Below are 25,517 nucleotides of genomic sequence, written 5' to 3'. Positions count from 1 at the left end.
GTTTGTTTGTTTGTTTTTGCATTTTAGATGGATGGGGAGGGGAGAGGCAAATGGAAATTTGCATACAGAGGAAATTTGCACAAGCTTCATGATCTTAGTACATAGCTTCCTTCTTTGAAAATCTGTGCCCTCTACTCCGAATGTTCATAATTGCTTTAAGCTAGTGAGCATGACATCAATGCCTGTGATAGCTGATTAGTCATCAAGATCCAGATGTGCCTTAAGACACATCTGAAATGCTCAGTTCTTATAAGTTCAAACGGTTTAGTTGGGCCAAATGAGTAAACAAACAGAAGATAGTATGAGATCAAGCTGATTTTTTTTAAAGAACTTGGCATTATGCCTGTAATGCCAGAGGAAAAATATCCCAGACTGGCATTCATACCAAAACTATCAGAAAACAGAGGATTGTTACCAATCAGAAAATTGATTTGAAAAATAAAAAAAAAAGAACTAAGACAAAATATTGACAAAATTTGTGTTAAATTCCAGTCTAATTTAATGACCCACTTAGTTTAATATTGCAACACCTTCAACAGTCCTAAGACGTTTTGTTTATTACTATGATATTTATGAACAATAATAAATACCTGTGATGCACAGACCAAACCAGTCTTTTGATAGTCCTCACACTGTATTTATTAGCATGATATTTATGAACAATAATAAATATTTGTGGTGCACAGTCATACTAATGAACTAGATAATTCAGTCCCACTTGCATTTTTCTTTTAGTTTGTGCCCTGAGATAAAACTAGAACAAGGGTTTGAGAAAGTCTTTGGTCAAGAATCTGGGCTTATTTTCTTTAGTCAGTATCTTCAGGGTTCCTGAGACCTTTTCAGGATACCTAGAGTCCTTAGGCATCTTAGACTTATGAACGAGCTCCAGATCTCTCTGACATCCTATGAATTCTCAATTGTTAGACATTTATGAGATGTGAACCAAAATACTTATAAAGATCTTCGTGCATCTTATGATCCTTTTAGATTTTTAATCTACAATACTGAAAACTTTGGGAAATTCACCATTTTCATTGTCTGTGTACATTAATTAATACACTGGTGGATTTTATGCTACAGTACTAATCTCTCTTCATGTACTAGTAACATTATTAAACACTGCAGGCAAAGCAGTTACAGCAATGGTAAAATCATATGGTTTTCTGCTAGACTAAAATTGGAAATTAGATGATAAGATAACTTGTGTGAAACCAATAGAAAATATTTTAGGTATATTCTGAAAAAATGAACAAACAATCAAGCAAAAAATAATCTCACTTAGTAACTAAAATGTATGGCAAAATAATTAACTTGACTAGAATATGACATGAAATCTCATTTACGTATTCAATTTACTAAGTTAATTTATCTTAATTTTAAATAAAAAAGTTTGATATGAAAAATATAAATTTTCAAAAACAAATACTTAGATCAAAGTGCAGCAGTTGAAGCACTTGTCTTATATGGAGACATAGGGCCTTGCTTTCATGAAATAACTGTTCATATGTTTTCCACAATAAGCAAATTTTAAATTAGAAAAAGGATGCTGATGGAGAATTCTACAACCTCCCTGACAGAGAAAAATGGAGATTTCCTGACCTTATTGATAGAAGGGTCTAGAGAGGTTTTTCAGATAGGTCAAATCTTGTCTCACTAAGGAATCTTGAAGACATGAGGAAGGACTCATTGTCATCTGGCAGAGGTCATTTCTACTTCAGCCAGAACTAGAATCTGCTAACATTTATTTAACAAATTTTTGCAAGTTTATGTCTGCCATTCAGCTACACTCTTTAAAGAGTGCTTGGGTAGGTAGAAAGGGAGGAAAAGGGGAATGATAGAAGAATTAACTGACTCTTATTCTACTGTCAGTTTGGTTGTCCATAAAGCACAGTTGCAAAGTATAAACAGTATCAAGATAAACAGTTTAAAGTCTTCTAATATCAAAAGGGTTCTTAAGGCAGAATAGCAAAGGCAGTGGCTGAAGCTGTCTTCACTGTCTTGGTGTTGCTTCTGTAGTCTTGGGCATGCTAGTGAGAACTAAATAAAATAAGTTGCTTAAAATATATTGTTGCAAACTGTGTATTTGTTACAGGAACACACTGAAAACGGTAGAATGAGAGTCAAATCTGTATCAAGAGGTCTGTACAGGAATAATGTTGTACTCAGGACCATGGGTAACATGATATGAGTAAGACCTCTAAAAACAACTACAAGACAACTGCCATAATTATCAAGTCACTCGTCTGGGATTCCTGAAAACAATGGGTACCATACCCACAAAAAGAAATTTGTCATATATATGTAAGATCAGCATATGTGACTAGCTACTTTATAATAGTTTTTCTTCACTCTACAGTTAAAGTTGTCAGATTCTTACTTTTGCACTGTGCACCTAAATGGAACTAAGGCAGCGTTGCAATTATTGCTAAGGATGAGTAATAAGCTACAGCTTATTTTCCCAGGTGATTTGTCTCTTTTATGTGGTAAAGAACTTCAGTTTTGTCACCGTCATAACCTAAGATTTCTACAACAACAACAAAAATACAGTAAGAAAATTGCCTGTATAATCAATCTGATCTTGTAATTTGCCTGAATTGGCACATTTGACTCTAGTGTATATCCTTGAATTAAAAACTATGCAGTACCGTGTAGGTTTTTAATAACTCAGTCTAATGAAGGCTGAAACTCAGATATATTTTTTATATTTCTTGAAAGTCCTTAGCATACACCTTAAAACTCAGTATCATATATGGCTTTTAAGAGTAAAAAGTATATTTAGGAAATGCACTAATATTTAACAAATGTAAGTAAGTAAAAATAAAAAGGTAAAGGTGCTTCAGGAATTTTGACTTGGCAGTGTTTAACTGTGCTTTCTTTTTTAATGTTATTTTCTGAGATACTGTTGATGTGGGAAGTACTCCAGACACAGATTTTATTATTCTTCTGGGGAAAAAATCTTCCTTAAATATACTGTCTTAATGAAAGGAAGATTGTGACAGAGGAAGAAAACTAAAGACCAAAATCTTGATCTGGAAATTAAGTACAGTTTTTTGCTACCATGCATGTAGATAAGGTAGGGCAACCTCACTGCCTATTGAAGGCATCAGATACATGGTAAAAGAAAAGAGTTTACATCTCCTGCTGGTAGGCGATGGAGACTTTTCTTGATCTGATTAATTTCTAGGATAAAAAAAAAACTGTGAAATTAAACGTGTTCCACATAATAAACAAGCTTTTAGTGGGACAGGAAAAGTTCATGTAGCCCAGTCACGTCCCAGGAACTGAAATATTTTTGTGTTCAATTGTCACAAATTACTAGAGAATCTGGGAAAGAAAAGGAAAGAAAACAAAAAACACCACTCATTTTTCACAGCTACAAACATTAAGTAGTCCATCGGTTTTTCCAGTCAAAGTCCGAATAGAAGAGAGAGAGAGAAAACTTCCTCAACTTCTCTCTTAAAAAGCGATTTCACATTCTGATAGGTAACATGGTCTTGGAATTCACATTTTAAGGAGAGAATTACTCATATACACTCAGTATAACAGTGCATATTTCCAGATTTTTCCTATAGTTTTTACTTCTTTCATTTCTATGAAGTATTCTGTATGTTAAATTTTTTATATCCTATTATTGTTTGCATCCTGTAAGAATTAGTATACTTTTCTCCTGTGCTTTCTTGGTTATAACTTAAATATGCTAAATATATTACTCAGCTCATCTTTTTCCATGTCATTCTATATTTTTTTTATATTTGTATAACTACTTTTTTAGACTCCTTCCTATTTGCCAATATCTCTAATTGGTGGAGAGATAAAACCAATTATACTGTGTCATATGTATATTCTCAATAGTCATATATTAACATACATCAACATATTGATTTGGTCTAGTGATATTTCTCAGGAAAGGATGGCAGAGTGTTTGAAACACAAAGCTGGAGCTCAAAATATTTGGGCTTTGTTCTTTGAAATATCGGAAATTTCCTCTGTAATCTTAGGAAAATCCCTTAGGGCTAGTGCAAAAACAACCCTTAAAGCACTGCATACTGCTGGGCAGCACACTGGCTTCTGGGCAGTCCACAGGATACAGATGCCTCTCTACAGCAGCATGCAGTGTTCCATGTTTGGATCCTGTATCTAGAAAGTGTTGCATTCAGACTAATTAAATATGGTTCCATGTTTCTAATTCACCAATGTTGGTTGAATTAAAACTCACTGTTCTGTAGCTATTTGCTTAATTTTTTCTTCTCCAGAAGGTCCAGGGACACTCTCAGCACACTACTCTTCTCCTTCAAAGGTATTTACAGCCTAGTTGCATCTGTGTGAGTCTGACAATTCAGTGCTCAAGAGGTGTCAGAAATTAAGAAGGGAATATGATCTCCAATCAGATGCAGTAATTGGTTCTAATTCTGGCACTAGCACAAGGTTCTCTACAACACATTGCTGTGAATAACAAAATATGACCAGTTCAGAGAGTAGCTGCTACAAAGATCAGGCACCTAATGCATACCACTCTTGAGTCTCAATCCCCTATTCTTCTGGCATGCAGCTTATCAACATCAGTTCCAGTGGAGGTATGTGTAGGGGCCAAACTGTCTAAGTCATTGAAGAGATGTGAATAAGGCACATCCAAAATTATGTTCATTTTTAGGACTTGCACTCACTTCAGGAAATACTCCCTTATTTTACCTAGATTCTGTATTCCAGAAGCTTCTTTGTGAAGGTAATGACACCAATTCTTTTAAAGAAATGTCCTTTCATAGTAACAACCAAGTGTTTAGACCAATTACTTTGGAAAAGAGACATAAGTAAGAACCCTTAACAGAGCTCTGTTTTAAGTATGACTAAGATATGAGGCCAAGCACCTTAAGCTTCCTATATAATTATTATAAAAATACAGGCTCCTTGAAGGGATTATTCAGGGCAGAAATTCAATTTTGAGAGACAAGTAAATTATGTGCCTAAAGTTAGGAAGACTGAACAACCCTGAGAAACCTTTATTAATGGATGTAATATCTCTCAGAAGAACTCCTAACAGTCAAACTTATATTCAATGTGAACACTTTATTCACCCCCTTAAGTAAACATGATTGAATTCAGTCATAGGTGGAAGAGAGCTGATGGAATCAGTAAAACGACATGATATGAGAAGAGTTCATGGTCCAAAATCTAGAAACATCTCGAAAGCAGAAATCAGGACTTGTGATATGTAAGCATCTCAGCTGAGCTAAGAATCCATTTTTTCATGCTATAACAAAGTTCCAAACTCTTATGCGCTGAATCTGACCTGTGTAATGATGTCTCCTTATCAAACATTGTCATATTATTATTGTATGACATTTGTTTTCTCACCTATTTTGATTTTGAGAGTATTAACTCTGATCTTCATAGAATAGTTGAGTTCTTTCTTGATTTTTTTTCCCTCAGACTCAATATGTCAATTATTACAGCAGAATGAATACTTTATTTCAGCTCATAGGTGGAGGAGTGTGTTGATACCACAGATTTCAACATCTTGAATTCATCTCAGACTACAGTTGATTTAATCTATGCATAGATTAAATGTAAAAAGAAGTCATAAGTTTGATAGAAAATGTACAATCAAATCCAAATCAAGAATCATTTCCAAATCAAGGAAATAGCTAAGAACATGTAATGATGAACTTAATAGGAAAAAAGGAGAAATATTATTTAAGTTTCAGGTTGGATATCAGGAAAAGATTCTTCATGGAGAGGGCGTTCAGGCACTTAAACAACCTCCCCAAGGAAGTGGTCACGGCATCAATCTTGCCAGAGTTCAAGAAATGTCTGGTCAATACTCTCAGACGTATGGTCTGGTTTTTGTCTGGTCACATAGGGTGCTAGGAGTTGCATTCAGTGATCCCTGTGGATCCCTTCCAGCTTGGGATGTTCTATGATTCTAAGATTCTACGATGTCTTCAAGAAATCTGTATCTGGAAAGAGCCACTGAGGACGATAACATATGCATGTTAAAAATTCCAAAGATATTTAGATGTAGGCTTCTACAATTTGAAATGTCTGAAATTAGAAATGTCTAAATCTTACTAGATCATGCAACAATATGAATCTGATCCAGATTTTGGATCTGCAACAAAATTATAATTCTGTGATATGAACAAGAGCACATCTAATGGCGTTTGTGCATTCATGCTATCTCAAGGTGGACAGAGGACAAGATTACAGCAAAGTTTTGATGTTACAGACAGCTGGCACCATAATCTAGCCTAAAACCAGCTTTTTCAAAAGCAGGTAAATGAATTTTCTGAAGAAGCTGGAAACAGTGAAGTCTATGCTTCTATGCTTCTATGAAGTGCAGCCTATGCTGCAGCAATGTTTCATACTACATTTCAAAATAACATAAAGACTATGAGCCTTATAGCCAGTCTAATGGTGTAAATAAAGGAACAGTTCTGATAGGTAAAGAAGGAAGTCATCATGATTTCAGGAACTCTAAAACTAACTGTAAGGGTAACACTTTTTAGGTCAGTACTGTTGCATTTACTGATTTGTAAGATGGTTCCTTCCTAAAGAATTCTTATTAAAGAAGTAAGCTGTTGTAAGTGTAGCTGCCTGTTAAGTTTATTTGGAATTGCATTTTATTTTAATTTTCAGAGTAATAAAGAATATTTGTTTGTAAATACATTTTACATATTGGATTCTCTGTATGCATACATACAATCCTTATTATCCACTTTCTCCTTTACTCTTTTGTCCAGTAAGTTTGAACTCTCTCTGGCAGTAGCAGCAAAGACTAATTTTCAGTATTAATTAAAGCACTCATCTGGGATGTTCTCACTACACAGAGGTAGTAAACATTTGATTGCCTTTCCAGTGAAAAAACTGCCTACCAATACATTACTGCAACTTACAAAAGAGACAGACTGGGAAGCAGAGATGATGCCTTGCATTAATTCATTATTAAGAGAGTATCACTTTTAACAAAGTAACTACATTCAAAGTTCTTTATTGGATCTAGTTACTAATCTTTCCGTATCAGATTTCCTGACTGTAAGAAAGAAATAGAAACATCTTCCAGTAATCGTGTTAAAAAAATTTTCCTTGCAGATTTATAACTGGTTTGAACACTCTGGAGATTTTGAGATGCCCACTTATTATATTGTGAGGGACAATTGAGACCCTTCAAGATATAGCTAGGAAGTCTCAAGCTCCATGGCTTTTTGTCCAATTCTATCAAACTTGAGTTAGTTTGCTTACTATTAGTGGTTTTTAATATTATTTCTTCCCACTCCTCTCTCATTATACATGTATATATGTGTCTCTGTGAGTAAATGCATGTATACATTCATTCTTTTTATGATAAGACATAATATCCTTACCAGCTTTTTTGCTGCCTGGCTTAAATTTCTATGCTAGTCCATCGTTTTATTGCACGTATATATACATTTATATATATATATATATATATATATTCATATATATGTGTCTGTATGAAACAGCTCAACTGATACACTTTTGTGAGTTTTATTAACATGCCATTAGTCTGCTTTCCAGATCATTAACAAAGATGTTATCTATTACAGCACTTATCATTGATTCCTCTCCATACCCTTATTTGTTGTCTCTATTCCATACAGTGCCATTTGAGACTAATATTTATTAATAGACCTTCAAACAACTTAGTTCATCCATTTATTTTTTTAGAATTCTGTTTAGAGAAAGGACATTTGGTTTGTTTATTTCTTCCTTACACAATATTGAACGCTTGACTAACATCTAAACCTATTCCACATGTCACGTTTGCTCTTTCTCCTAATATTTCTCCACTTATGCATGATCAATTGTACAAAAGATGGGTATGGCAGACCACAGAATCATGGAATGGCAAAGTTTGGAATGGACCATCTGAATCCAACGCCAGCTCAAGAAGGCTCTGTCCTGGAAGCTTTTAACATCTTCAAAGAGGGAGACTCTAAAACATCTCTGTGACAGTGCTTTGTCTCACACATAGTGTGAAAGTGTTTCCTTCCATTCAGTAAGAAACTCTTTTATTTCAATTTGTTCCCACTGCCTCTTCTCCTGGCACTGGGCACTACTGAAAGGATCCTGGCTCCATCTTTCTTGCACAGTCCCTTCAGGTATTTATGTACATTTCTTAGATTTCCCTGAGCCTCTTCTTCTCCAGGCTGTACAGTCCCAACTTGCTCAGCCTTTCTTCATAGGAGAGATTCACCAGTCACTTTGTCATCTTTGTGGTCTTACATTCTACTCTCTCCAGTGTGACAAGATCTCTCATGTACTGAAGGAACTAGACACAGCACTCCATGTATAGCCTCACCAATGATGACGTAACCTCCCTTGAACTGCTGATGACAGCCTGGATAAAGACTACCACTGGTTTCCTGTGCTGGAAGGGAATGGAAACACTGCTGGCTTAAGTACATTTTGTTGTCTATGATGGATTCAGATTCATTTTTTGCAGTCGTTTCCAGATTCTAGGCCTCACCCTATTAGATCTTTTCTCCAGCCTATCAAGGTCCCTCTGGGTAGCAGCATGGATTGTCTGATTGTCTGGCATACATACCATCCTCTCCTCCCAATTGTGTAGGTGTAGGTGTTGTAGGTGTACTGAGAGTGCACTGCCCCATCATGGAGATCGTTCATGAAGATGCTGAATGTGATTGGATTCAGTATTGACCTCTGGGGCATTCTAATTAATGGCCTCTTCTAGTTATGCTTCTCTGAGCCTGTCCATTTAGCAACTTTTAAGTCTACTCCACTGAGCGCTCATCTACCCCACACTTCATCATCCTTCCTATCAGGCAATTAGCAGGAGACAATGACAGATATCTTACTTAAGATAGAGAACATCCAATTTTCTCCCCTCATCTACCAAGCCAGTTCACTGTAGTTTGTGTGTATGTGCATATAGATTATAAAACATAATAGCATACTACATGCAGCATAAAATGTAAAAATCAAAGAAGAGAAATATTTTAAAATAATTGTATACAGCAAAAAAAAAGAGGTGAGAATAAATAAAACAGAAAATATAATATATATAATATAATATAATATAATATAATATAATATAATATAATATAATATAATAAATAAAAAAGAAGACTGAGTAAAGCTGAAGAAACCTCTTTTTTTTTTACAAGCATACATGAGGACTTGGGTATATGTTTACTTTCTCTGTCAGACCTCTCTCAGAACTGCAGTAGATTCAAAGGGTGCAGAGTTTCCCTTAGGGTACCCCTCTGCTATAGTCAGTTCATCATCTGGCACTTAGTGTCACTACTCCACATTTGCTTTGTCACCTCACTTCCATGAAGCCACACAGTTAGCTAGCCCATGCTGCAGTTCCAGTGCAGTTTGTGTTTGAGACATTTCCTCATGGTGGGAGATACTGTCACTTCAAAAAGCTGGATACGATTCTCCTCGATCAGCCAATCATCTACAGCTAGCAACTTGATTACAGCACATAGTTATCTTCAGGACAGGAAAACACTGTGTAAAAGAAAAAGTAATTCCCCTGCCCAGCAGTGGAAGCTTGGAAGCTGAAGCCATAAAAATGTGATTTGGAATTAAAGCATGTATATGAGCAGCAATATGATCAATTACAGCAACAGAGTATCAAAGATGCATATTCCACATACTGATATGTCATGTACATGATGGTGGCAGATGCCTGTCTAGGAAATATACGGTATCCAAAAGTAAATTAGTGAAAATGAACACAGATAATATGATGTGCAGAAACAAGATGCTCCAATGGCTCATTCTGATAGAAATACAAGGATAAGTGTCTGCTAGAAAACCTCAAAGTTCTGCGTTGCCAGTTTTGACTGAAAGATCTCTGAGTAATTTGAAATACACATTTGTAATTGTTACAGCAGTTAAATTTCCAGAATAATGCCATTCTATTCCTGCAAGGACACAAGGAGCTGTTATACTGGAAAAAAAAGACAGTCCACTTTTAAATGCATCCTCACCTCCCTGCTGTGTCATGCTACACCCGACAGTGCTTCTCTGTTCATAAAGTTGTCTAGACATCTGCTAATGCTCATTGCTTTGATGACAACTTATTCCATATGTGTCCTGTTCCAAAGAAATTACACTGCCTGAAACTCTGGCATTTGTTCAGGTTTCTGTCTGTCAGACTGTGCATGTTCTTATTCTCCTTCTTGCTCCTGACTTATGGACCATTTGAAATTCGAAAGATCAGGCATAAAACTGCCTATTTTAATGCTTTAATTCCATTTTCCCCTGCACCTCTCTGACACCTGTTTCAGCTAAAAGTATATTTATGGGAACCCTCCTGTTCTAGTCTTTCTCTCTACCCTGTATACACTCTGCACCCCTAACTCTTTCCTTCACTCATGATATCTATGTGCACAGCCCCTTCTCAGAACTTTTGCTTTACTCCATCCTCCTTTAGGACAGGGGATCTGTATGGCTGGTCTCTCTCCCACCTGCTAAGCAGCAGGTGCTCTCTCCAAGGGAGCTGGTCAGATGTGAAAATAAGAGCTCTCATTTTCTCTTCACTTGTTGATGTTTTGCTCTAGTACCCATATACCTATGAAAGAGAAGCTGGAGCCAAAGAAGAGAAGGAGCAAGGAAGCCTAGGCCTGGGTTTCCTAAGAAATGCTGGGGCAGTTTGACATGTTTCCTGATTGCATCTTGCTTTCATCTGCAGATTTTTCCATTGCTGTGTTTTTGTATAGTGTAGCCCAGAATTTATTAAACTTCAAATCTTACTTACTCCCACCCTTCTCAACAACACAAACAATCTTGCCTACTGAGTTTATTTATAAATCAACCATTTTACATCTTTGCTACTTGGACAGAAAAGATGTGAAGTGAGCAACTATTCCAAAAAGACTTCTGCAGAAACTTCTCAGCATTGTTTAATGCCCTGGAGAGGTTTCTGATACTAACGTGACTCCAGCTCTCTGAGTAATGCTTTCTTTAACAGTACAGCCAAGAGTTAATTAAAAAGGAAACAATAGGTAGTTCTTTGACTTGGTTGTAGATCTGTGCTGTAACTGTGTTTGCTAAGTCATTTTGAATTTAAAAAAGAAAAATTGAGAGGGAGAAATCCTCTTGTGCTTTAAAAGCACACTGCAATTTTATGCATTATGTATCATGCCCTTAAAATGTTTTGAAAAGAAAAAAAGAGAGAAAAAGACAGGCATAAGCCCTATGCAGATTAATCCTTTTCACTGGATATTAATTTTTGAACAATAGTCCCTTTAAATTGACCTTTAGATATACGATTAGACAGACAGTGAGCTCTGCTGACCAGTGTGTGCATAATTAGCATATAGCAAGGTGAGATGGAACTGGTTTAATCTCATTTCATCCATGAGACTTTAGTACCATTTGGCCTAGTTCCCTTTATCCATCTAGAGATAACAACAGCTTTATTTGGCAGTGAATTAAAGAACCGAGTAGCTTTACATTGTAATATAGGTCAAACGAAAACAGCATGTTTGGTGTTGGGTTGCTTGACAAGAAAAATGCCTCGAGATTGTTGGGTGGCAAAGCAGTTGCAAAAGACTCAAGATTTTCAGTCTGTTAAAAGTGCAAAAGCTTTGAAAGGTTTTAATTGGAGCCAGCCAGACAATTTGTGGCAGTTCACTGTGCCATCGGGCAAAAGATCAGAGTTTAAATTCCTTACTGGCTGACAAGAGCTCAGAGCAATGTGAAGACAGGATGTCTGGCCACTGTATGGGACTTTTTCCCTCGTTATAATTTTATAAAAGTCCTCCCATTTGACTCCAGAGCAAAATAAATAAATAAATAAAAGTATAAGAAGGAAAACAAATCATATTTTCTTCTGTCACCACATGAGTGGTATCGCTGCTAACATTCCTATGAAAAAGGAGAAATGAATTACATCATAGATCTTTCCCTGCCTATGTGATCTTAGCAATGGAAATATCCTGTTTTCTGACCTTCAACATCATATAATTTCTTCATTATTAGGTACTTTGCCACTAAATTTCTCCATTAAGCAGTCCAGAATTGATTGAGTAGTTTCTCTGATTTTCAAGATTAGTAAAGCTGTATCTCCCTGCAGGCTGCAATGTATCATCATCTCACTTGAGGTTGTACTAGGTTATTTCAGGACATTCTGCATCTCATGAAACTTAGTGTGTCCCAGTGCCTCACACAATACTTAACAGGTTTTAATAGGGTTGTGAGGTATATAATTTCCTTAAAAGTGTGTGGGTGTAGGTATTATACACAAGCAGCAGATAAGATACTGTGCTACAGCTTCTCCTGATATAAGCCTTTATACTGCATTCCACTCAGCAACCTGCCCCAGGTGAGGGTGCTGCAATATATGTTTGAGCTTTCTAAATGTGACCTACCACTTACATGCTGATCTGTAGAAGTCTAAGAAAAATGAGGAAAGAAAGACTGTGTAGGCTTTGTGGTCTTTCTTTTGTGATGAATTTTACCATAACTAATATTAAATTTCTTTCTGATGCGGTGAGGAATAAAAAGGAAAATAAAGATTTAGTAACTCTGATTTATTGCTGGGGCAGCCTAACTGATGGGGCTTATATCAGTGATCACTGAGATCTCTTGCCCAATGGTAAGGAGTTCTCTCCCTCTTCTTATCAGGTTCTTGGAAATAGATTTTCAATCCATAGGTAAGGTGCTGATCACTGCCATCGGGTTTCACTACAGAGATTGCGTCTTGGACTTACTGTTCTTTGGAGATTACTCCTTTACTGATGCAGCCAGGAAGTATCTTCTGGAGAGGAGGCACTGAGACCTCTCAGTGTCAAACACTGCCTGGCATGTGGTGCTTCGAAAGAGTTTGTGGTTACAAAGCATAAATTATCAGTTTAAGCAATAGTAGTGAGCCTTGGATCATGTGAGACGATGTTGATTGTCTCCATACTTGTGTACACTACACTACAACACCAGCTTCTTAAGCTACATCTGAACAGGTAAATATTCACGATAGTGCTATGTCTGCAAGAGCAAAATTGATTATTGGAATGGAAATTAATGAAGTAGGAAACTGTCTCTAATCCTGTTCAAAGAGTTGTGTAATAAAGTAGACAGTATTCTTCAAGTATATCATGCATTGCAAGGAAGCTGCTCTTTGTGTTATTAAAAAAACCCCTTCAGACAAAATTAACAGGAGAAAAAAACTTAAAAATTAACAGAAAAAAACAAAATTAACAGAAAAAAAATACTTAAACTGCCTTCATTCATCCATGCATGTTTTTAATAAAGAATTAGGCTATTAAAAAAAAAAAAAAAAAAAAAAAACCAAAAAAAACAGGACAAGAGCAACAGAAGCAAGTTTAGGATGGAATTTTAATTTGTAGTCATATTGTCAAGACTGCCAAGCCAAAAAGGTAGACAGTTGTGAAATGCACTCTAAGATTAATAATAACACATTTGTAATTCGAGAAAGTTCTGTTATTCTGATATATTTTATTATTTCAGGAATAATTTTCTTTAATGTGGTCAGATGACCTCAGAAATTGCAGTATAATCTTTGTTACCATACACGTGGGCTGCTCCAAAAGTAATGCCTCCTATTTTATTATGTTTTGAACTTTTCACAGATATTCCATTACTTTTGTTGTTGTTGTTGTTGGTGGTGGTGGTGGTGTGTGTGTGTGTGTGTGTGTGTGTGTGTGACAGATGGCAGCAGAGGGGCTGCCTGACAGAATGGTATCTGACATGGAAAAGTATATGAAGCAAAGTTGTGGTACTGAATTCTTTCATATGGAAAAGATTGCAATTCACTGTCATTCACTGATTCTTGCAGACCTTTTATGGATGTCAGATAATGGTTGTGAGCACAGCGAGGCAGTGGATTGTGTGTTTCAGCAAGAATGTCATCATAGCAGCTGTGAAATGGTGGGTCACCTCTGCTCATGCACACAAGCTCTTGCTCACTGCTTGTGAAAATACACAGCTAACGGTGATAATTACATTGAAAAATAGTTGAAAAATAGTGCTTTGTAGCTCAGAACTTTCTCTCACTGTTATTTTTCTCTTTTTATCTCTCATAGTTTCCATGGGAAAAATAGGAGGCATTACTTTCAGAACAATCTACATATGCTAAACAAAAAAACAAAAAGTCTTTGAAATATACACAGACTTTTTTTTTTTTTTGAATGATTATGTCAGGAATCTAAACCTATCATAATGCTAATAAAGCACCTGTTCCATAAAGATTTACTTCCTTTTATTTTTCAGAGAAATGGGGAGCAAAGGAGTATGTGTAAGGAGCTTAGTTCTTGTTATCCTCTGAGATGTTATTAATCATTATTCTACTAGATTTCAGAATCACTTCTTCAGACAGAATAAGCAGATAGATTTATGCTGATAGTTTTGATATTATGCACACATAATTCCAGGGGTTTATGTAGCTTCTTGCAGCACTCTATGCAAATACAGAATAACATTCAGCAAACAGTACGTTTACAAAAGTGATGCATGTGTCTAGTAATAGATCCCACAGTTTTTCTCCAACACAGTGATGTATTTCTAGTTTATAAGAAAACATTACCTGAAAATGTAGAAAAACTTAGGATATTTTAATCCTCAATGACTAAAAGAAACAAATAATTTTACACTAGAGTCAGACTTGCCTTAAAAACCTAAGAAATGTGTCTGACAATTTTTAGGCTCTTTCTTTTCGAACTCTCTCGAGCAACACAAATAGAGCTCCTGGGTCAGTTCTTATAAATGGAGAAACTGAAATAATATGACTAAGAAAAAAAGTAAGAAAGAAATGACTTTTTAAATTTTTTTAAAATAATCAATACAAATGGAAAGAACTACCTCTTCCAAATATATCAACAATTACCAATTTAAAATCAGTTCAGATAAATTTCTATCTCTTTTTTTAGATAACATTCAGGTAAACTAAAATCATTTGCTGAATGAATCCGGGAAAATGGTAATGGATCTGTCCATTTTTAATTATAGAACCAACCACATTTCATTGTATACCGTGTGTTAGACCTGTCTAACCTCAGGCACAGTGTTCAACTTCAAAAATTAGAGAAAAAGAGCATAACCATTGGGTTCTTTGAGATGCTTTATAGCACCATGTGTTGTTTCCAGTTTCTATTCCTGAATCGCCTGTAAGAAAAAACTATGAGGAGCTTGAAGTTAATTTACAATGTGACATAGCTTTAAAAGTGCAACAATTTTGCAGATCATTTCCGTAGGAAAATTAGCTAAATATTATTTCACTTTATCTAAAGTACGTAGACATATATCTCATATAGATTAGTAAATGTCAAAGTGAGTTATTGCTGCCTGCATGAGGACAAATAGGTAACACACCTATCATTCTAAATCCACCACTTGGTCCCACCAAACTGCTCACAGTGCAGGTCTGTAGCTTCACACTCCAGTCTGCAGTCACCAGTTGCTCTGCAGGGGCACAGAGCCCATGCCAGCGAGATGCTGCAAAGCCTCCTGGCTCTGTTCCTTGCTCTGAAAACTGAAGTTCTGAACCATTTCCAAAACAGGGTTGAGTGTCTGCAGTACAATTTAGCCCTGCATTCTTTTTTTTTTTTTTTTTTTTTCCTCCAATTTTTTTCATTCCTTGGGGAAAAAGAGTTAGTTTCTGCATAATTATTCAAGTGACACAAAACTTGCCTCATTTGGAAATGCCGTTTTACTTCAGTCATGAACTGGGAGGGCTAAGGTAAAATGATATGATATAAAAGGATATTGCTAATCTGATGAGAAATTTCAAATTGAAACAGAGAAAGAGTAAAAAAGTTCTTATAATGAGATGTGTGTTTGAATGGATATGAACTAAAGCCCAGACTTTTAGAAATAACTATTAATTTTGAATATCTTCATTATAGTCTCGAGTAGAAAACCTTCAGGTGGGCTCTGGAAAATGATTAGTATTTTCTATTTTATGCACAAGAGTATTATTTTTTTGGCCCATGTAATCCTCAACATTTTTCCTGTATGTATTTCACTGTTGGCTAAAATGCATCTGCCCTACTCACTTATTTTAGCTAAAGAATGAGTTCATGCCACTATAGTATTTCTAGATTTCTATATCTGTTTCTGCCAATGGTTTAATTTAAACCTTATCAAGTATTTCCTAAACAAGTGAAAATTAGGAAATGTATATGTATTTTTTAGTCAATTTCAGAAAAGCATTAATAAATGAAAAAAAAACAAAACAATCAAAACCACAAAATATTAAGAAATAATATAATGCATAAACAAAGCAGTCAGCTTAGTAGTTAGCACTGTTCTTTTTTACTGGTAAAATTCTACCATTTGCCATAGCTTTGATTTCAAATTTCATGATTCCAACTGATGTTGGAGCCAGTGTCACACTATGAAAGATGTCACATCATTTGAAAATGTTCAGCATAGATAATTAGCAGCTGACCTTTAAAGTTAACTCTAAAACTGCTCTAATTTATTTTAAAAGGAAAATATAATACTGCATTTGTAAGTCATTCATGCATTAAAATCAATCATCTGAAGTAAATTCCAATTCACCTTTAAGTATCAAAAGCTTTAATCCTATTTACAGCTTGGATTTACTAATATTTAGAGAAAAAATATAGGTTAGCAAATCCTGTTTGCCTTCTAAATGTCATATTGAACAAAGCTTCTCTGGCAGAGAAGAGAATAGTACAGTGGTTGAATCCAGTTTCTTAAGAATCCTTGGGAACCAGGATAGAGAAAGAGGTGTGGTGCATTTATTCTCATGCTTGAAGCACACGTATCTGTAAATGCTTGTTTGCTTTCCCTTTAACCACATTTTTTGACGTGTCTAAATGCCCTGGCAAATCATTTATTTGGATTGCATTGCACGTGTACTCTCTATTGTTTATGATTCCCAATATTCTGAGGATAATAAATTTGCATGATTTTCAATCTGTTTAAGTTTTATATATTCTCCACTCCTACAAATTATGCCGAAATAATGCATTAATCTTTTATTCCTATTTTTCCTCTCACAGTGCACTCAAAGATATAGGCTTGTTTTTATGAATCCTAAACAGATCAGAAAAGAGTTCTATTTATCTTAATTATTTGAGGACCAAAGTGAGATAGGACATGTTATGCTAAAAGACATGTTTTTTCATATAAGACACTTTACAGGAAATAGGAGAAGTTGTAAATCAGTACTTGTTTACTGATAAAGATATTTTTCTGTAGGTAAGCCCTGTGCCAGAGAAGAGAAGAAAGGAAACAAGAGTTGTCCATATCCCTTATGAGCGCCACCTTCTGACTACTTGGATCACAGATAAGAAACTTAAACAGTTCTGGTAGAAAAAGTAGATGTCAGGAAAATTGTAGTTTAGACACTGACTGCATAATTTAAATATTTCATGTTTTTCTGGTTGATATATTTAACTATTGCATTTGAATAGGTATAAAAGGAAGAACTCCCTCTTTGTGAAAAATAATTTTATTTATTGAAAATTAAAAAGCTCTATGAGTCAATTTAATTTGTTTTGTATAGTTATTAATAAAGCTCAATAATTTTTTAAAATATAAGTGACAAACACACTTGGACAATAATATCAAATCTAAGACTAATCTGTCTAAGTATGATATATATGCACTCAATTTGGTACAGAATATGAAGGGATTGGCTAATACTTAAAATACATACATCTGTTGTTAATGTAATTCCATGCTTTCCTAATCAAAAGCCCTGAGGAATGAAGCACTGAGTGTGCTTGGTGCCGGGCACCCCAGACAATTGTCTCCAAAGCATCGTCTCAGTCCTAACAGCACTTTCCCTGCTCTGTGCAGCATGGCTGTGTGTTTCACATCTGCTTAACTCTGATCTGGGCACAACAGGGTTACTCATCTGCTCTGAGGGTAAACTTCACTTAGATCTCCACTGTGGGCACTGATCCACAAGGGTAGCTTGAGTTTAGTTAGGATCTCCATTTTTCACTTGATTTCCTTGATAGATATGGACCATTCTTGACTTTGGAGGAAATGATCCTTGAAAATCAACCCGCTCATCTGAACTCACTTCTTTCCAGCACCATCCCTTGCAGAGTCCTTCCAGGTAGATATATGAAGAGGCAAAAGACAGCTCTCATGAAGGAAGTTGTGCAACAAAGTGAAACATTGCAGTGGATAACCATTTTTCTTTCTCTAAAAATAGTACACACGTTTCTCAAATTTGAGTGTTACATACCAGTAAAAGCCATTTGTATGAGATTGGACCTGTAAAAAAAGTGTTTTGGATGCTAATGGAAACATGCTTTATGTTTTTTGGGTAAAAGTGGAAAGTTCTTACTGTTTTTTTTCACAAAGAGATATTTGAAGATCCATCTCTCTAGATTATTATTATTATTATTATTATTATTATTATTACTATTATTATTATTTTCTATGGTACCTTGATCTTTAGAATGTACCGTAGATAGAATTACCTATCACTATTATTTTTTTAAATCATTACTATCACGCCTCACTGACCTATGTGTTAGGAGACAATCGAGAGAAAGGAGATTTCCTTATCCTACCAACAGATAAAAATTTACCAGTTAAATGCATATTTTTAAATATCAACACAGTATCTGGTGAGGTATCTTGAACAGCCTTTGAACTTATGTGCTTTACACACAGAGCTTTACTTAAGAAAAAGTGTGTATTGTACTTAAAACAGTTTTTTGGACGTTTACTATTCACTAAAACTGTCACTTCACTATTTTAGCTGGATGATTTGATGCAATATATGCTTGTGCCTCAATCTTCACTACTGCAAAATGATTTTTAAAAATATCTAGACTGTGCTATAAGATTTAAGTAAAATATATTCAAGCTTTGCGTATTTTTACCTTTTCTCCAACTACCCCCACTACTGACTGTGAAGTCAGCTTTAATTTCCTTTCTGAGAACCAACACTTCTAGTTCCTGAAGTACCAAACATTCTCAGTCCTAAACAGATCCTAAAATACATGACACCAATGTAAATAGTCAGAATAATACTAATAAAAACAAATGAGAAGGATTTTGATAAAAACCTCTGCATATATTTCAGCATCTAAAAGTCTTCCTAGGAATTAAATTTGCAAAACAAATTCTCTAGTCTCTGTTTTCAGAAGAATTAATTATCAGCTAGTAGACCAGCGTCTCACCACATGCAAAATGCTAGGAAAGTTAGAAAACAACATTTGTGATTTAGATTAAATATCATAGCTCATTATAATATGGTTATTTTCTGTGGAAGAAAGAATTTACAGTGCTCTTTTGTAGCTTTGGCTACATGAATATCAGCTGCATTTTTATTTTTTTTAATCCTTTTCTTTTGACAAGAAGAATGGAGTTTATCGCAACAATTCAGAAACTTGTTTTCTGCATGATGTATGTTTTTAACATAAGACTTTAAAAAACATAGCACTGCCAGAAAGCAGGGGCTTTTTAGTTTATGATTCTGTATCTTTAAGGTAATCCAATAATGGATGCTAAGTAAAAACATATACAAAACAGTACAAGTACACTGAAGGACTCTGTTCCTTTATATAAACTCAACAAACTTCCAGCAAACAGTGGATTAAGACTTTCCTGAAATGCTGGTTGCCTGCAGTCTGTCATCTTCAGTTGACAGCAGTGGACCTGTTCCCATATTATTTTCTAGTTATTTTCTAGATTCCTTAGTGTATTTCCTTCCATACATATATAAAATATATATATATATATATGTATTATATGTATGTTATATATATAAATATAATTATATATATAAAAATTCATAATCTCATAATTTATAATTATGCAACAGATGAAAAAAATGTTCTATTGTATTATTGCATTATATTTTCAGATTTTATTGTACTGCATATTGTAAAATGTGCAGCCTGACATATTATTAGTAGCCCTTAATACTGAGGGGGATAATAATCAGTACTTGTTTCCTATTCATTCACTCATTTTACAATCATCAGCTTCATCTAGATGAAGTATTTGTTCTCCTTTCATAAGGAACCTTCTGACATACATATGAAATAGTAACACAAAAGAGGCTGATCATTTCAATTTATCTTCAAAGTATTTTACATTCAATTTGCCATTTCTTCTTCGTATTTCTAAAAATATTGACATAATTTTAAACTCCTAAACAGCACACCACTTTGTAATACTCTCTGTTATTTTGCCATTAAACTCTGCATATATAATGAATCTCAAATGTGCTAACTGTAAACAGTTTCAGTTTCCTTCTTTTCTCAACTACTTTTAATGTCCTTGTTATTAGCATTATCAGTTAAATATAATTCTCTTTCTTAAAGTCTGCATTTTTCTGTGTCTCCTTTCATTCACCAGAGACTGCCAATTTGATACTTTAATCTCAATATGGAGGAACGTTTCCTTGAAGAAACTATTTAATTAAGAACTGGATCTCTATACCTCCTAGAATCAAATCATGGATTATTTTTGTTCTCATAAGTTTTCTGAGTAATTGCTCCAAGAAGCAACTGATCTTTCTTATTCAAAAACATACTCCCAAAACTAGGCATCTAAATGACATTCATCTAGTTTATTTGGGAAAATGACAAATCTAAATCACCCAGCACCACTATTTCTGTTCCTTACAGCTTCACTGCTAACCCTTGATATTTTGTGGTGATAATCACTATCTGAGTCAGGTTGATGGTTGTTTAATTCTACAAGTGCTTTCTATTTGGGCACAGAGTTTCAGTGTATTTAAAAAGGGTGTTAAAGTTTGGCAATACTAACTTATTTACTTTAACTGAATTCATCCTTTTTTTAGTTTATAATATTGTTGCTGTATAATCATATTAAAAAAGACTAGATGTATGTTCAGATGAATAGACCTTCACAGTGTTCCCTGGTTTAGAAAAATCTCACCCTGAATCTTGGCATATGTAGTTGTATTGAAGGTTCTCCAGATTATACTGCCACCTGGGGCTTAAGAACTCAGGAAAAGGTAAGCCTAATGCTGCACCTCCCTACTCTGTGAACTTTCTGCTAGACAGTTAGAAGCACCAAGCCATGATGCACTGAGTAGCCACATGGTACAGTAAAGGAGTTAGTTCGTTGACTTCAACTTTATTCAGTATAATTATAAAGTAATATAATTGCATTTTGAAGGAATACCCACTTCAAACGTATGCATTATTTTCTGTCTGCCCTCATAAGGGCAGAATGAAGGATGAACAATCATCCTTGTGGATATCACTAGACATCACTGTCTGGGATGCAAGCACACACTGCTGGCTCATGTCCAGCTTTTCACCCACCAGAACTCTGAAGTCCTTCTCTGCAGGGGCTGCTGTCATTGAGATCTTCTTCCTGTTTATAGACATATTTGGGATTGTTCCAATTCGAGTGCCACACCATGTACTTGTCTTTGTTGAATCTCATTAGGCTCACATAGGCCCACTTTTCAAGCTTGTCAAGGTCCATTTGAATGGCATTCTTTTCTCCTACTAAATCAACGGCACCGCTCAGCTTAGTCATCCTCAAATTGATATAAAGGACTCAAGAAGCCACCACATAATTTCTAATTCATTTGTAATTTGCATAATTGTAAGCATTTGGAAGACCAGATTTTTTTTTAATACACATTCTGATTTTTAAATGTACAGAGAAAATGACAACACTGTTCTACATATTGCTTGCAATATACATGGGCAATATTTTAATAGTATCTGTATATATTTCATTATTATTATGATTGTTATTATTAATATTTAGTGTATATCTATTACTACCTAATTTTGTGAGGTTCTGCTTCACTCTTGACTAAATTTAAGCATAGAAATTATATTGCACACTTGGTTTTCATTTTTTACATATGTACATGTGTACATGTGTACATATGTACAATTGCTCTTTCTGATTAACTAAGTTTCATTCATTTTATCCAAATGCGTCTGCTGCCCAGAGTTTCAGAGGCCTAATTTCTATTGGCCATGCGCTGTAATGCTGATGTGGCAGGTTGGTAGTCCAGTCAAAATTCTATTTGCTGACAGCTGATGTGACTGTAAATCCACCATGCATGAAAGGGGTTTTCTCACATTTCTTAGAGAAAAGAATTTAGCACATATACGCACACGGTTTTATCTTCTATAAAAAAGAAGAACTTACATTGGGTAAATGATAGCATGTTGACTACAGAAATGTATTATTTATGAACTGCGCTTAGGACGGCCTTTGGGAAAAACACACAGGCAAACATGTTTCTGTCTCTTAGAAGATTACATGTTTAATAGTAGACTCTACTTTGTCTACCCTACTTTGTCATACAGCTCGTTCCAAAATACTTCCTCACTTTTTTTCCCATATCAAAAAAGGTCTGAATTACTTTCACAAACACTTCATCGTTTTTAAACTGTAGCTTATAACACAAATCCTCCCATACATGCTTTTTCCCATGCCCTTGATTGGTTTTCACATCCCATTAAGACAAATTCTCCATGATTCTCAATTCTCTTCAAAGGGACTTTTACCCAAGTCCAAGGTTAAAAGAAAAGATCACTATAAAGAACATCTGTAGCTTGTCTTAGTTAATTTACATCTGAATCTTTCCTTCTGTCTGAAAATGTACCAAAAGACCCACTGATGTCAAGTGAAAAGTAAATGGATTTATAGCATTTAATTGTGATGCTGAATGTTACGAAGAATGGTTGCACTTTCAGAGTTCTTTTATATCAAAATTAATAACAGTCATAATCATAGTCATAAACTAAGCCTGATCATTTCAATGGCAAAATTTATGGATGACTAGTTGGAAGATCTTTAAAGTGTGCACATGTGCTCTTGGCAGAGTAGAATACAGAATTATTGATACTGCTTTAGTAAAGGAGACAATTTAATAGAAATATATATATATATATAAACCCTGTATTTAAATATCAGTGATCAATAAAAGGGCATATAATAACATTGAAAGGACTGAAGATCCGTTAATAAATTCTCTGTAAATAAACAATACCTCTTAAATTCCACAGAGCATCTGAAAAACACATACACTTCCCTTAGTGGTTTATCCACATACTCTAGAGTTTTAGTCTACTGATTGGTATGAATGACAGCTAAATAATAAAAACATTCAAAATCTGTTCCTCATCTTACTTTCTTTTGATGCAACACAAATTATTTGCATTTTTTTAATGTAGGCCTCAGTAATATTTTAATATGCTTTGCACAGAAAATCTTGTACAAAGCACAGCTGTCCCTGCTGTATCTTCTGAGTTACATTGTGATGGAGAAAAAAATGACATTTGGTTTTATGCTGACAAATTATTGATCATGCCTCTCTACTGAATGACTTGACACTATGGATTTTTGCTGAGACCTTTGGGGACAAGCCTCAAGCCCTCTGTGCTGTGCATATAGTGACAACATTCCATTGTTAGAATTTATTTGCATTACAACAATGACCACAAGGAAAAAACAGAACCTTAGAAAGGCACCTTTGAAGTAGAAAGTTTAAGAACAGGAAATTAGAGGATAAAAAAATGCCCATAAATATGGAAAATTATAGCTGTTCATTCAAGCAGAGAACATGAGATGGATGCTTAGTATGGACATAGTATTTTTCAACAGATAACTTGAGATCTAGGCCAAGACAAACAAAGCACTTGTGCTTTTTTATTACATTTGAAGAGCCTTTTAATTCTCTTTTTTTTTTTTTTTTTTTTGCTTATATGAGCATGTCTTTTATGATTAAAAATTTAAAAATCACATCCTTGTTTTTCTTCAGATTTTTACCTTATTTAATCTCTGTCCTTTTTTTTTTTTTTTTTTTTTCCTTTATTGTCCTACTTTAATTTTAACTTTGGGGAGAATAAATAATATAACTTGTTCTTTGTTAAATTCATGCCCTTTCCCTCTTTCAAATGGTTCATTTTATTAAATGCTTGTAATGAGAAGATCTGGAATAGTTTTAACATGGATATGCTTAAACTTCTTCGTAAATCAATTCTGTTTACAAACTTTCTTGGAGACACAGCTGCTGAAATTTGGCAGGCATTGAGTTATTTTATGTATAATTTTATTTCTCATGACGGCATTAAATTAGTAGTAGGCTTCAAAAGCTATGAAGTGATATTGCATTTACAAGATGACAACCTTAAAGTAGAAATAGTTGTGTAGGAGGTTCTTTTTTAAATGTGAATGGTCTTGCTTCACTAAAACTACAGAAGACTGGATTTTTTTTTTTTTTTTTTAAATTATGCAACACTCAAAAACACTCAAAACGCAGACATTACAGAGTCAATTCTTATGAGTAAGATCTTATAATACGTATATATTTGTGTCATCATCTCGAAAAAGGAGACCCTCCTAACGATGGTTAAAATCCACACAATGCATTAGTAAGCCATAGCTGGGTGCAATCTTCCATCATTTACTGAAAAATGGGCTTTATGAAGTCCATACCAAGGTGCATGTGACTTTCATATGCTGGATGTTCTAAGAGGGTCTTAAGGTATATACAGTCTTTGGAGTATATACATACTTTGGAGCACTATTTAAACGCTATTTTCTCCAGCTTTTGTTTTGGTTCCCAGGATTTATGGGCTTTCAGGAAGAACAGACTGCATGTAAGAGATTTTAGATAAGGCTGCAAATGACTTCATTCTTTGCAATATTTTTTTTATGTGTCTGTATTTCCTGCTAATGTGATTTGAATAAACCAATTACATTGAAACATAGTCTGCCAACATGCAAATAAGTTCATGAGCACGGATCTCTCTGTTTTCCATGGAACTGTTTGATGAGTAAAACTGGTCTGGTATTCATGTTCGTTTTGGAGGTTTCATTTTGGAGGAAGGTTTCCTCTGAAACTAGAAGGAAGATTTCGGGCAGATGGGATATTTTAAGAAAATAAAAATGTAAAAAGTACTGACATGCTAAAAACACTAGCTGAGTTTTGTTTTCCTGGTGCAGGTTGCAAACGTACAATATTTACTACATATATGTTAATCATCTACAGAAATAAAGTTTAAACATAAAATTTGCTAGAGAAATAATTCCACTGAAAATATCACCTAGAGCTTGAAGAAAATATTCCCAAATGTCCAAAAATACTTATTGTGTACAGCTTAAAACTGATAAAAAGTGCTTTGATATGTGCGTTAAATTTAACTATTAAATCTCTCTATCACTGGAATCCTATGTAGAAAAACAACTTATTTTTCAGAGTCTTGGGGCTCCTTTACTTTCTTTAAGTACTAACAACCTTAGGAGGGAATATTTCTCAGCTACTACTTCTTTAAACACTGACAGCAACTTAGCTGCCTTACCTGTTTCTTACGGTTGCTTCCCTTTTCTGTAGGGATACCATAGGAAGTGAGATAATTAGGATTTCTTCAGGAAACATATCCCAGGCAAATAAATGCAGTCTCTATTCTATTTAAAGAAGACACTCCCAAGACAACAGCACTGTAATACCCTGTGTGCAGGATAGTGTTCACAGCTGTTGAACTCCACAATTACCTTGTAAACAATAGAGATTGGGCTAAATGGAGAGACTAGCCAAATTTGCAGAGGTGGGAGTTGCTGAAAAC

Source organism: Lagopus muta, chromosome 1 (genome assembly GCF_023343835.1).
Source record: "Lagopus muta isolate bLagMut1 chromosome 1, bLagMut1 primary, whole genome shotgun sequence".
Taxonomy (NCBI): Eukaryota; Metazoa; Chordata; class Aves; order Galliformes; family Phasianidae; genus Lagopus; species Lagopus muta.
This window is presented reverse-complemented; position numbering follows the sequence as displayed.